This window comes from Trachypithecus francoisi, unplaced genomic scaffold, assembly GCF_009764315.1.
Source record: "Trachypithecus francoisi isolate TF-2019V2 unplaced genomic scaffold, Tfra_2.0 Lachesis_group13, whole genome shotgun sequence".
NCBI classification, from domain to species: Eukaryota; Metazoa; Chordata; class Mammalia; order Primates; family Cercopithecidae; genus Trachypithecus; species Trachypithecus francoisi.
Window position 1 is genome coordinate 10,210,700 of NW_022681458.1, and position 12,713 is coordinate 10,223,412.

A 12,713-nucleotide genomic window follows, 5' to 3' on the forward strand; every position below is an offset into this window, starting at 1 on the left:
TTGGGGCTGGGCAAGGTGGCTCATGCCTGTAATCCCAGCATTCTGGGATGCTGGTGCAGGAGGATCGCTTCAGCCCAGGAGTTTAAGGCCAGCCTCGGCAATATAGTGAGATCCCATCTCTACAGAACATATTTTTTAAATAGAAAAATGAAAGTTTGTATTGTATATTCTCACTCTAACATAAGTTTATAAATTCATGTAACCTTGTAGTGTCTCTCAATGCTGAATTATTTTCGTAGTTCATAAAAAGCATTAAGAAATAAAACAGAAAATATCAGAATGCATTATATGTAGTAAGACCTAAGTACTGTTTCATGAAATTTCTTTTTCAGTTTTGACAGTGTGTGTATATGTCTTGGGTCACTAATTATGATCAAAAACATAATTTCTCACTGCAGGCTGAAATAAAAAAAAAAAAAGCTTGGAAAGCCACTACAATCTTAGTTGAATTTCAACTGATAAAAAATTATCATCCCAATTAGCAAGTAAATGCTTTGAATGCCATACTAATAAATATGCAAATAAGAGGGTTTCTCAAACTGTGTTCCAGTAGAACCTTTCTTCAAGATGTTTGTGGGTATTTCCTGGGGGGAGGGGGTGTTCTTTCGACCAAATACACTTGAAGGAAGGAAATATAATGTGCAGTATTTCTCAACTTGCCAATACACACTACTAAAAACTCTGACAAGCTCTGCAGAAAAACAGTAACACAATCACCATCAAAAAGAAAAATCTATTTAACTACGTTTAACCCAGTGTTTTCCCAAGTTAAAATCTCACCCTGGAAGCTCTCCTATAAACAATCTCTCATAAGACTGGCATTCTACAAAACACAATTTGGGAAACACGGCTTTATGTGGAACTTATCTGGGAAAAGGGGATCCTCCAATTATCATAGTATGTAAATCACTTTCAAATAAGCACAAATATAGCTGAAATAAAAAGATAAACACAAAAAAACTGTATTTTGGTTAAGTATTTCATCTCTGCTAAGCAAGTTTTCTTTTTCTTTTTTCTTGAGATGGAGTTTCCTTGTTGCTCAGGCTGGAGTGCAGTGGCAGGATCTTGGCTCACTGCAACCTCCACCCCCAGGGCTCAAGCAATTCTCCTGCCTCAGCCTTCTAAGTAGCTGGGATTACAGGCACCTGACACCATGCCCAGCTAATTTTTGTATTTTTAGTAGAGACAGGGTTTCGCCATGTTGGCCAGGCAGGTCTTGAACTCCTGACCTTAAGTGATCTGCCCACCTTGGCCTCCCAAAGTGCTGGGATTACAGGCATGAGCCACCATGCTGACTGCAAAAGTTTTCTCATACTCTATCCTGGCTAACACGGTGAAACCCCGTCTCTACTAAAAATACAAAAAAATTAGCCGGGTGTGGTGGTGGGTGCCTGTAGTCCCAGCTATTCGGGAGACTGAGGCAGGAGAATGACGTGAACTCGGGAGGTGGAGGTTGCAGTGAGCAGAGATCGCGCCACTGCACTCGAGCCTGGGCGACAGAGCAAGAATCCTTCCCAAAAAAAAAAAAAAAAAAAAGTTTTATCATACTACTACATAGCTGTATCATTTAGTATTTATAGAAAGAACGTATTAGTATACTCTGAAAACATGAGGTGGGGAAAAGGGGAGAGAAGATAAATTTTAAAAGGTAAAAAACAAAAAACCTCTATTCAAATAAATTACAATCTAGAGACATGAAACTTACATACATATGAAAAACCTGTAACTCACCAATGCTGAACAGCGATGAAACCATACTGTAACTAGGAGAGATGGAAGTCAAAAGAGTATCTACCTGGGTCACATCAATGGCCTGAGTTTCTGTCTCCCTGCTATAGAATTCAAAAGTAAATGAACTGGCTGGCTGATCATATGCCATCAAAGCAGGAAAAAACTTGTTTACCGAGAGCTCCTTGAGGCCCGGTCTTTAGAACACTACCTAGCACAAGGGGCATTAAAAACTGCTTAAGCCTGGTGTGGTGGCTCATGCCTGTAATCCCAGCACTTTGGGAGGCGGAGGTGGGCGGATCACAACGTCAGGAGTTCGAGACCAGCCTGGCCAAGATGATGACACCCCATCTAAAATTAGCCGTGCATGGTGGCACACACCTGCAATCCCAGCTACTCGGGAAATTGAGGTGGGAGAATCACTTGAACCTGGGAGGCGGAGGCTGCAGTGAGCTGAGATCGCGCCATTGTACTCCAGCCTGGGCAACAGAGTGAGACTCCGTCCTGAGAAAAAAAACAAACTACTTGTGGACCAAATTAATAACAGACATTTCAGGAGTTATGAATGCTAATGGGTGGTGAATATCACCTTTATGTCTTACCAGTGACAGAATCCCGAGCTGCAAAGAACCCTGTGATCTAAGCCAGGATGCCACCTTTACATAGGTAGGGGATTAATACCAACTACAGCCAAAGCATGTTCTTTACATTCCCAAATTTGATTCTACATTTTTGGTCCTTTCTTTCCCACTCTCATTGCCTTTGGTTAACATCTTTCCTTCCCCTAAAACAAACAGCTCGCAGAACTTTACAACAGTTGTGACAACGAAACTGATGTGAGGCTTGAGGATTTGTTAATAAATAGCCTGACTTACTAAGATTGTACTTTACAAACATAAAACATTTAGTTCTTAACTACTTATTCATAAGCACAAAGGTAGAAAATTTGAAAATACACATTTTGATGTTACTCTCTTTACCCTAAGCAGAGAACTTCAGTACTATGAAATAACACTAGGCATCTGACCAAATGGGAGAAAAAAGGTTAAAGCACAGTCACATGCCATAAAGTACTCAGACAGACTCTAAGACCACCAGCAAAAGGGCAGGGAACCAGTGCAGGAGAAAAAGGCAAGTCAGAAGCCTACATACAAATCACTGAAAATAAGGGCAAGAGAACATGAGGGGTTTTCAATCTGGGACCCCTGGTGTAATAATGGGATGACTGAAGCCCAGAGAGATGGAGTTACTTGACTAGAGTGACAACATAATTAGTCACGGAGTCAGGACCCAGTCCACAGCTTTTGATTCCCAGGCTTCTGTGTTTCCCACTGTAACACAGGCCTCCCATCTTCTCTACAAGAATAATGTGGAAATTAAATACTATCTACTGGCCTAACTAAACTATAAGCCCCTAATCAAATTATGACTATACAACTAAAGCATTTGTAATAAACCATCTCTTTTAGATTATAACATGTGGTTACTGCTTGGAAATCTATTAAAATCCAAATTAGGATCTATTTATAAACCTTCATTCTAAAATACTAATTCAAAACTGCTCAGCAAGGAAAATAAAATGATTTCATATGAGGGAGTCATACCCTATTTCAGGCAGCACATATTTGGAAGTAAGGCAGACCTGAGTTCAAACTCTGGCTCAACTGTGCAATGTCTGTGTTATCCTGGACAAACCCCTCACTTTGGTTTCCCATCAATAATGATGTTGGGGACAATACTACCTAAGAGGTTTGCCCAACATTTAGTGGACCTAAATGGTAATTTGTTCCCCCAAGCTAACTAATTTTTGTCAATTTCCCTTGATTCTTCGCCTATTTCAACTTTGAACTTCATACACCCCTCCCAAATGACTTGCCAGCTACATCACAAATATTATGAATATTAGTATATTAAACCTTAAAAAAGAATTATATGACAAAGAGCATTTAATATATTTTGAATACAACCTTTGTAAATGTTAGTAAAAAGATTCAAAAGGAGATACTACTGCATAAAGTATGATACTTAATTCAAGTAAACTGGACAAAGAATGAAGAAAATCAGGCTCCAGATTCAGTCCTGTGGCTAATAAGCCATACAACCCTAGGAAAGAGACTTCACTTTGCAGAAAGCTACACCTGTTACCGCTCAAAGTGAACCAAACTCTGCTCTAGTTATGGTGGGCCTCAGTGTTCCCACCTGCAGAAAGAACCATTCTGCCCAGGTTGTCTCTGAAGTTCTAAAGTTTCTCCCACCTGGAAAAGCCTACCCTCGGCATCACACAACTTATGTCTAGGCATCTGATATACGGCAGCACATCAGATGTAGCAACTCAATTAATTGTCCTACAACCCTCTCAGATATTGTCTATTATTACCGTCCAAGGAATTCAAGCTAGACAGAAGGAACTTAAGGTTATAGAGCCCACAGCAGAGGAATGAGGGTTCAAAATCTAGGCAGTCTGGCTGCACCTGTGCTTTTAACCACTAGCTAACACTGCCTCTCCAAATTCTATAAATCTAAGAGTGGGCCTTAACTACAGACATGTAAACAGAAACCTGTTCAAGTATTTCTTCCTAGTGTCTCAATACAGCTGACATATAATCTACTGTGAAAGGAGACAACAGTGACTAACACGTTAACAGTCGGTACCCTGTAAAGAGCAAGTTCATTAGACAAGGTCAAAGTAGGAACTTAATTAAGATAAAGCTACACAATGTATATTCTGTTTCTCAAACATATTACCAAAATAAAGTGTGTGATTTTTTTAACAGTATCGTACTTTCTTGGTCCTCAACAATTTTTGCTAGATAATGCTCCCAAAGAATAATTACCATATAAAACCAAACTGCCACTAAATAATGGCTAGATTTTCTCCATCTTTGAAAATATGCATATGAACACACACACACGAACAAGCAAACACAATCTATAACTTAAAACACTATATTCTGAGTACCAAGACAAAAGCTATTAAAGATCATACAAATAGGCATGCACTGGATATGGTCAACATAAATGGCCAAGGCAGGATTTACCTCCCTCCTTTGGAGCCACTTCACACCCGAATGACCTCTTGCAATTCTCTGCATGCCATTCTCCCTTCCTCTGCAGGCTTGACATCACAGCTGCTATAAACCACAATTCTGCTGTCCCTCACCCCTTCTGTTTTAAAAGTTAAAAGCACTGTGGGACCAGGAAGCTCAGTGAAACAGAAATGGCACAACGAAGGACTACAATGCACCCCACCCGCCAAAAATGCAGATGGCAACAAGCTGTTAACCTGATTTCATCACCACCAGTCTATGATCTGCCACCTAGGCCCACAGTAACTCTTCTCATAACCCTTGGAGGGCCTGAGAAACAGAGGCAGAAAGAACACTGATCATTTTATTCACAGACCTGTCTACTCTACAAATGGTGATGGCAGAAATATTTGCTTCACCTTACTCTACCCCCATATTCTGGACTGTAGAGATTAGGGGAGTTGAGGACAGTTTCTCCTTCTCAATGCAAGACTCCCTTGCAGGAGAATTTTTTAAAAAGTGGTTGGGATCTGGTCGGAGAGTCAGTAAGAGCACATAATGTAAGAACTCTCACACGGTTCAATTCCTTCTGTAATTAAAGAAGGCTCTAATGCAAGTCTTCTGACAATGGCCAAAAGATATTGATGAACAAATTGCTACGCAATTTTAGATTACTTGACTTCATAATGTCAGACCTTTACACCTCAGTAATAACAAGTCACAAGTAATTTAACCCAGAGATTCAGAGATTTGGTCTTTTTTCACACAATTTTATCACACAACAAAGTGTGTAAAAAAAAGTCTATCAAAGGTTTTCTGTTATCCATATTAATCCACCTTCCACAGTCCCATTTCTGTAACATGTAAAGACATTCATAAAACCAAATGCCCAATTAAAAGGAGCAATGAAAAAGAGGAAAATGAATTTTTATTTTTATTATTTTTATTTTATATATATGTTTTTTGAGATGGGGTATCACTCTGTCACCCACGCTGGAATGCCGTGATCATAGTTCACTGAGGCTGCAAATTCCCAGACTCAGGCAATCCCTCCTGCCTCAGCCTCTTCAGTAGCTAAGACAACAGGCACACACACCACCATGCCCAGCTAATTTTTTTATTTTTGTAGATATGGGGTCTTGCTATGTTGCTCAGGTCAGCCTCCAACTCTTGGGCTCAAGCAATCCTCCCACCTTGGCCTCCCAAAGCATTGGGATTATAGGAGTGAGCTACACCCCTCGCCCTGAACTTTAAAAGTAGGGCTGGAGGTCAGTGTGGTGGCTCATGCCTACAATCCCAGTGCTTTGGGAGGCTGGGGCAGGAGGACAGCATAAGACCAGGAGTTCAAGACCAGCCTGGGCAACAGAACAAGATCCCATCTCTTTTAATTAAAACATTTTTTAAATTAAAAAATAAAATAGAGCTGGAATAGAAACAATGCCAGAAAGGTAACCAAAAGACAATACCTAAAAAGAAATTCCGTCCTACTATTCAATTTTATTTTGGGGGGGTGGGGTTGGGGAAGTTGGATTTGTGTATTTTCATGGCAGATGGCAAAACTGTGAGTGATTAGTCATCAATCTGGAAAAAAGGCTCTTGGGAAAGTATGGCAGTAACTAAAGAAATCTATAATCCCACAAAAGTTGATCAAAACAGAAAACTTTAGTAAATATTCCAAGATAATAAAGACCCTGTGTGGCATACATATTTGCAATATACAAATATTCAAAAAAAATCAAGTTACCAAACCCCATACTTACACTGGACTTTATTAGCAGTTTTTCTATATTAACTTTAGGAAACGTACATAGCCTTACTCAGCATCTCACTTTATACGTGATGAAACAGAAACAGAGTCTTATTAATATACCTTAGAATGTAAACTACATGGGAAAAAACTGACTTAATACAAGAACCTGAAGTAGAAAATGCTAATGAAGGGAAGTAAGCTGCCTTGAAATTAAAATACAAATATTCAGGCGGGCTTGGAAGCTCACACCCGTAATCCCTGCACTTTGGGAGGACAAGGCAGGATTACTCGAGCCCAGCAGTTCAAGACCAGTCTGGGCAACATGTCAAGATCCGGTCTCTATAAAAATACAAAAATTAGCCGGATGTGATGGTACAAGCCTGTGGTCCCATCTACGGGAGGCTGAAGTTGGAAGATGGCTTGAGCCTAGGAGGTTGAGGTTGCAGTGAGCCGTGTTCGCACCACTGCACTTCAGCCTGAGCAACAGAGAACCTGTCTCAAAAACCAAAACCAAGAAAGCAAATACCACCCATTTGTTATAGTAACAAACCATTTCATGAAATATGCTATGCTGATATTCAGCCTGAATCTTCGTGATATCATGGTCAAAAAATAGTTACCCTATATGGATGGCCCTAGTGTAGAGACTATTTTTCAGGAGCGAAGTGGGGGGTGGGAAGGGATACTGCATCGCCGTCTGTGGGGGATGGTATACCAGCCATGATCGTAATCTTTTGACAGCATCCCTTTAGAAGTCCATTCACTCCTATAGCAGAGATCTGTGTGCTTTCTTCCTCTTCCATACCTCATGACAGCACACATCCTGCCAATAAAAACTTTATTCAACAAGCAAGAGGATCCAAGTCTTACAGAGAAAGTAATAAATGTACTTCAAGCAAGAAGCTTTTAGAAAAAGTTCTGTCCACACTAGTAGTTATTAAGCCTAACTACTGCATTTCATCTGAGGTAAATAATACAACTTTGTCAGGAAAACATAACACGCTTAAAAGATTTCCATTGTTGAGTAAAAATTTTTTATATAAAGATATTTAATGATAAGAAAAGCTTAGGGATATGTGTGTGTATACATACGCATACAATATATTTCATTATGCTGAGAAAAAAATACACAGAAAAAGACTGGAAAGGAAATACGCGAAAATGTTAACAGCAACCAAATCTAAGTGGTTAAGATTATAGAAAATGTTATAAAGATTTTCTAGTACTCCCTGAATTTTGCAAGCTTTGACAAAGATCATGTATTATTTTGAAATGCAGAAAATTTTTAAACTGCAAAAAGGTGGCATTCACTCGTAAACAAGTGCATGCTTACAAAACTTAGGCCCTAAGCTGCTTTCACAGATTGTATATTTTAGATTTCAAATACAGCTGCTAATTACTTCCTAGCAATTTGAAGAAACTACAAAATAAAGCTAAACACTTTCACTTCTGGCTCTACTATAAAGATCTCGCAATAAAATTAAAATAAAAACAAAGTTTTACCTTTCTACAAAAAGGTCTACATCCGGTTTTCTACAGAATATTGTAACTTTTAAAAAAATCGTCAATTTGTTACTTTACACAAATGCCACCTCAAAGAAGGTAGGTTTAGCTTAGTAATTCCAAAGTACAGACGCCTAATACAAAGTGCAAGAAGTTTTTATGCATTTTAGCGAACGCACAACCAGAAACACCTTCTGTGTGGAGATGGGCTTATTTTATATACACCTTTTCATTACCTCTTAAGAGCCTGACATCTAATGAAGCTTTCTGCAAAGGTACTTTGCTTAGCTTGGGCATGGATTTACTTGAATATCTGGGAAGCTGTCAAAATCGATCTGAAACTGCATTATATTCATGGCACAGAATGTCAACTCCTGACTGGGCCTCCTTCTCTCTTCTTTCACAAGAGCGCCTTTAATATCCCCTAGCCTACATTTCCGGGCTCATGAGTCACTGAGAAATGAGCTCTAAGTTTCTCTTAGAATGCTGCTCAAATAGCTCCTCTACAGCATTCAAGGATCTGGCCCCAAAATACCTCTTTAGCCCAATAGCCCCCGCCCTCTGCACCACGCCAACAAACGGAATTATCCATGATTTCTAGGCTTTGTCTTCTCGTTTTTGCTGCCCCTTCCACACATTTCTTCTGCAACCCTCCTCTCCTAAATCCCATCAGGCCTTCGAGACTCTGCTCAGCACCCCCCGCCCAGGAAGCCTTCCAGGTTTCTGCTAGGCAGAAGTGATCGGTTCGGTTTTTCCGGGTGCCCTTCCAGCACTTCGTCGTTCTTTCCCCAGGACTTATCACCTCCTTCCCGGTATCGCAGTTATTTGTGTACTCGTCTTATCTCCCACACCAGAGCCTAAGCTCCTCGGGGGAGGGGACCGGGGCCCGCTTCACCTTTGAATCCCTCCGGCGCGGGTCGACTACGGCGCCTGCACGCAGTCTGCGCTCCGGCTGGTTCCACTGAACTCGAGAACGCTCCGACCGCACAATTCCTAACCAGAAATCAGTTAAGCGTTTTCCTGAATTGATCACAACGCTGGTATCTGCCTCCCGACAACAGGAAGTTTACCAGGGGCGGGAGCGAGGCGCCGGAGCCCGGGTGCAGCCGGTGACAGTTGACCCGGCCCGCACTTCCCCGCCCTCCCGACTCCGGCTCGGACCACCCCGCGCCGCCAGCCCCGCCTGAGAACCACGGAGGGGACGGCAGGAGCGCCTGGACCGCAGGCCCCCGGGCGCCCCACGCCGGCGAAGGCGAAGGGAGCGTCTCAGCGAGGGCTGGGGCCGAGCTGGGAGGAGAGGGCAGGCCGGGCCCGGCTGCTCCCGCGGGCTCCGGGGCCCAGCTGGGCCGGGGCCGCCGCCACTCAAGAAAATGGAGGCAAACCCGGGGCCGGTGAGGGCCCGGCGGGGCAGGCGGAAGCCGGGCAGCCGTCCGCACCACGAGCAGGGCTGGGTCGGGGGTCACTTACGGGGCTGGGCCGGGCGTTCCCTTCTCTGCCTCCGCGTCGTCGCCGTCGCCGTCCTCGGCCGCCGCCGCCTCGGGCTGCTCGTTCGGTCCCCGCGGCGTGGCTCGGACGCTCGGTCCCTCCGTTGTCTTCCGTCCGCTCCTGCTCCCGGCGACTGGCTCCCGCGGCGGCGGCGGCGGCGGCTGCGCGGGCGGACGGCGGCCCAGGGGCTCCCGCGGCTGCCGCCGCGCTGCTGCGTTCACTCGGGTTGCTGCTGCTGCTGTGGGGCCCGGCGCCGCCTTAGTCTTCGCCTATGCCCCCGCCCCGGCGCCTGAAGGTTCTGTGTCTCCCAGGCCGCGCCGCTCCCCGATCCCCTCGCCCCACTCGCGGCCCGAGCCCGGCTTTGACGTGCGCACTGCGCAGCCTCCGAGGACGCGGCGTCGGGCGGCGCCGCAACGCCCCCTTCCGCCTTGGGCGCCCCCGAGCGGCTGGCGGACTCAGGGCGCCGCGAGTTGGCGCGAGGCCTGAACGGGAGGGGCCGAAGAGAAAAGCACAAGCCAACTCCCGCAGTTCCTCTTCCTCCGCCGCAGCTTTCAAGGCGGGGCTCAGCCCCTTCTCCTCCGCCGGAGCGCTCTTCCCGCGGGAATCGCACGCCCCCTTTGAACGACCACTTCGTCAACTCTTCAGGGTTAATTCTGCGAAAGGCCCGGATCCCGCTTTGTGCAGACCGATTCTTTCTTGCTTGCGAGGAGCAGATCATTTTAGCATCCAGAGGCACACAGCATAGAAAGTGCCGGAACGTTCCAGATTAATGGGAACATTCCTATTTAAATCAGCAACCTGGAGTTACATCCTGCTCCACCATTTGCTATCTATGGGCTGTTTCACGTCCCTGTGCCTGGATTTCCTCACATGTTAGAAAAAAAAGAAGTATATAATAATATAGTGGTACCAGCCACGGGCTTCTGAGGATGAAGGGGACAGTGCATTGCAAAGCTCTGACAAGCCTGGCACATACAAATGCCATGTGTGTATTTTTGTTTCTTTATTTTTAATGTGTAATGAACTAATTTTTAATGTTTAATGAACTATTTTTTTAGCGCCTCCTGTACGCCAGGGGATGGGGCAGTGAGCGAAACAGTCCCTGCCCCTAGCGCAAACAGTTGACAAATTGACTAATAAACCTACAGGTATTTATAATACCGGACAGTTAGGCCAGGCGCGGTGGTTCAGGCCTGTAATCCCAACACTTTGCGAGGCCGAGGTGGGCGGATCACGAGGTCAGGAGTTCAAGACCAGTCTGGGCAACACGGTGAAACCCTGTCTCTACTAAAAGTACAAAAAAAAATTAGCCGGACGTGGTGACGGGTGTCTGTAATCCCAGGTACTTGGGAGGCTGAGGCAGGAGAATCGCTTGAACCCGAGAGGCGAAGGTTGCAGTGCGCGGAGACGGCGCCATTGCAGCGAGACTGTCTCCAAAAAGGCAGCAAAAAAATACCGGACAGTTAAAAACACCACTGGGTGAGGAGGGGAGAGAAAGCAGGGTGTTGTTATTTACAGCGCTCCTTCAGGGAGCGGCTTCCTGGAGAGAGAGAGCCTGGGAGCTTTCTGCATGGAAAGGCAGAGGGAATAGCAGGACTAAGGCCCTGAGGCGAGAATGTGCTGGCTCCAGGCCCCAGAGAGGACAGGAGATAAGGAAGGAGTGCGGTCCTACCAACCAAAGTTAGGACTTCCTGTTTTTACTCTCAAGGCGATGGGAAGCAATTTGAAGGGAGCAAAGAAAGGACATGGACTGACATTTCAGAAGGATCCCTGTGGTTGTGGTATGAGGACCAGACTGAAAACCCTGAGGGTTTCAGCAGGGGGACCAGTGAGAAGGCTGCTGAAATCAGCCAGCCAAAAGATAAGGCTCGGTTCAGCCAGGTGTGGTGGCTCACGCCAGCAATCCCAGCGCTTTGGAAGGCCAAGGTGGGTGGATCACCTGAGGTCAGGAGTTCGAGACCAGCCTGACCAGTATGGTGAAACCTGTCTCTACTAAAAATACAAAAATAACCCCAGCTACTTGGGAGGCTGAGGCTGGAGAAGTGCTTGAACCCGGGAAGCAGAGGTTGCAGTGAGCCAAGATCGCCCACTGCACTCCAGCTTAATACATAGAAGGAGACTCCCGGCGGGGCGCAGTGGTTCACGACTGTAATCCCAGCACTTTGGGAGGCTGAGACGGGCGGATCACGAGGTCAGGAGATAGAGACCATCCTGGCTAACACGGTGAAACACCGTCTCTACTAAAATCCAAAAAAAAAATTAGCGGGGGGAGGTGGCGGGCACCTGTAGTCCCAGCTACTCAGGAGGCTGAGGCAGGAGAATGGCGTAAACCCTGGAGGCAGAGCTTGCAGTGAGCCGAGATCGCGCCACTGCACTCCAGCCTGGGTGACAGCAAGACTCCGTCTCAAAAAAAAAAAAAAAAGGCTCGGTCCAGGGTGGTGGCAGTAGAAGAGTAAAATGGTCACCTCTAGACACATTTAAAAGGAGGCTCACGCCTGTAATTCCACTTTGGGAGGCCGAGGTGGGAGGATCATTTGAGGTCAGGAGTTAGAGATCAGCATGCTCAACATGGTGAAACCCTGTCTCTGTTAAAAACACAAAAATTAGCCAGGCGTGGTGGCTGGCACCTATAATCCCAGCTACTTAGGAGGCTGAGACGGGAGAATCGCTTGAACCCCGGGGGCGAAGGGAGGCAAAGGTTGCAGTGAGGGGCAATTGCAGTGAGCCAAGATCGTGCCACTGCACTCCAGACTGGGCAATAGAGTGGTACTCCGTCTCAATAATAAGAATAATAATAAAAGGTGGCTCACACCTGTAATGCCAACACTTTGGGAGACAGAGGCGGAAGGATCACTTGAGGCAAGGAGTTGAAGACCAGTCTGGGCAACATAGACTCCTGTCTCTAGAAAAAAAAAAAAAATTAGCCAGGCATGGTGGCATAGGCCTATAGTCTCAGCTACTCCAGAGGCTGAGGTGGGAGGATCACTTAAGCCTGGAGAGGCGAGGCTACAGTGAGCTGTGACTGTGCCCCTGTCACTCCAGCCTGGGCCACAGGGTGAGACCCTGACTCAAGAAAATAAATAAATAAATAAAGGGTAAAGCTAAAAGGATTTTCCTGATTTCTAGTTTTCTTTTTTCTCAAGCAACTGGAAAATACAATTTGGTGATATAGGGAAAATTTAAGCAGAAACATATGTGAAAGGAGGAACTTGGGAATTTAT

At 45.2% G+C, this 12,713-nt stretch overlaps 1 protein-coding gene across 3 annotated transcripts in view; it reads right to left on the bottom strand.

The window, feature by feature from the left end:
• Window positions 1-9,864, bottom strand: part of CAB39 (calcium binding protein 39) — a 108,910-nt gene extending 99,046 nt beyond the window's left edge. Inside the window, exon 1 of one of the 3 annotated variants that reach the window (XM_033229889.1) lies at window positions 9,475-9,864. The gene's annotated coding sequence lies outside the window, so the exon portion shown is untranslated. Of the gene's footprint in view, window positions 1-8,902; window positions 9,158-9,474 lie in introns of those variants that run through there. The other 2 variants (XM_033229890.1, XM_033229892.1) reach the window with 2 other exon arrangements.
• Between the last annotated feature and the right edge of the window lie 2,849 nt (window positions 9,865-12,713).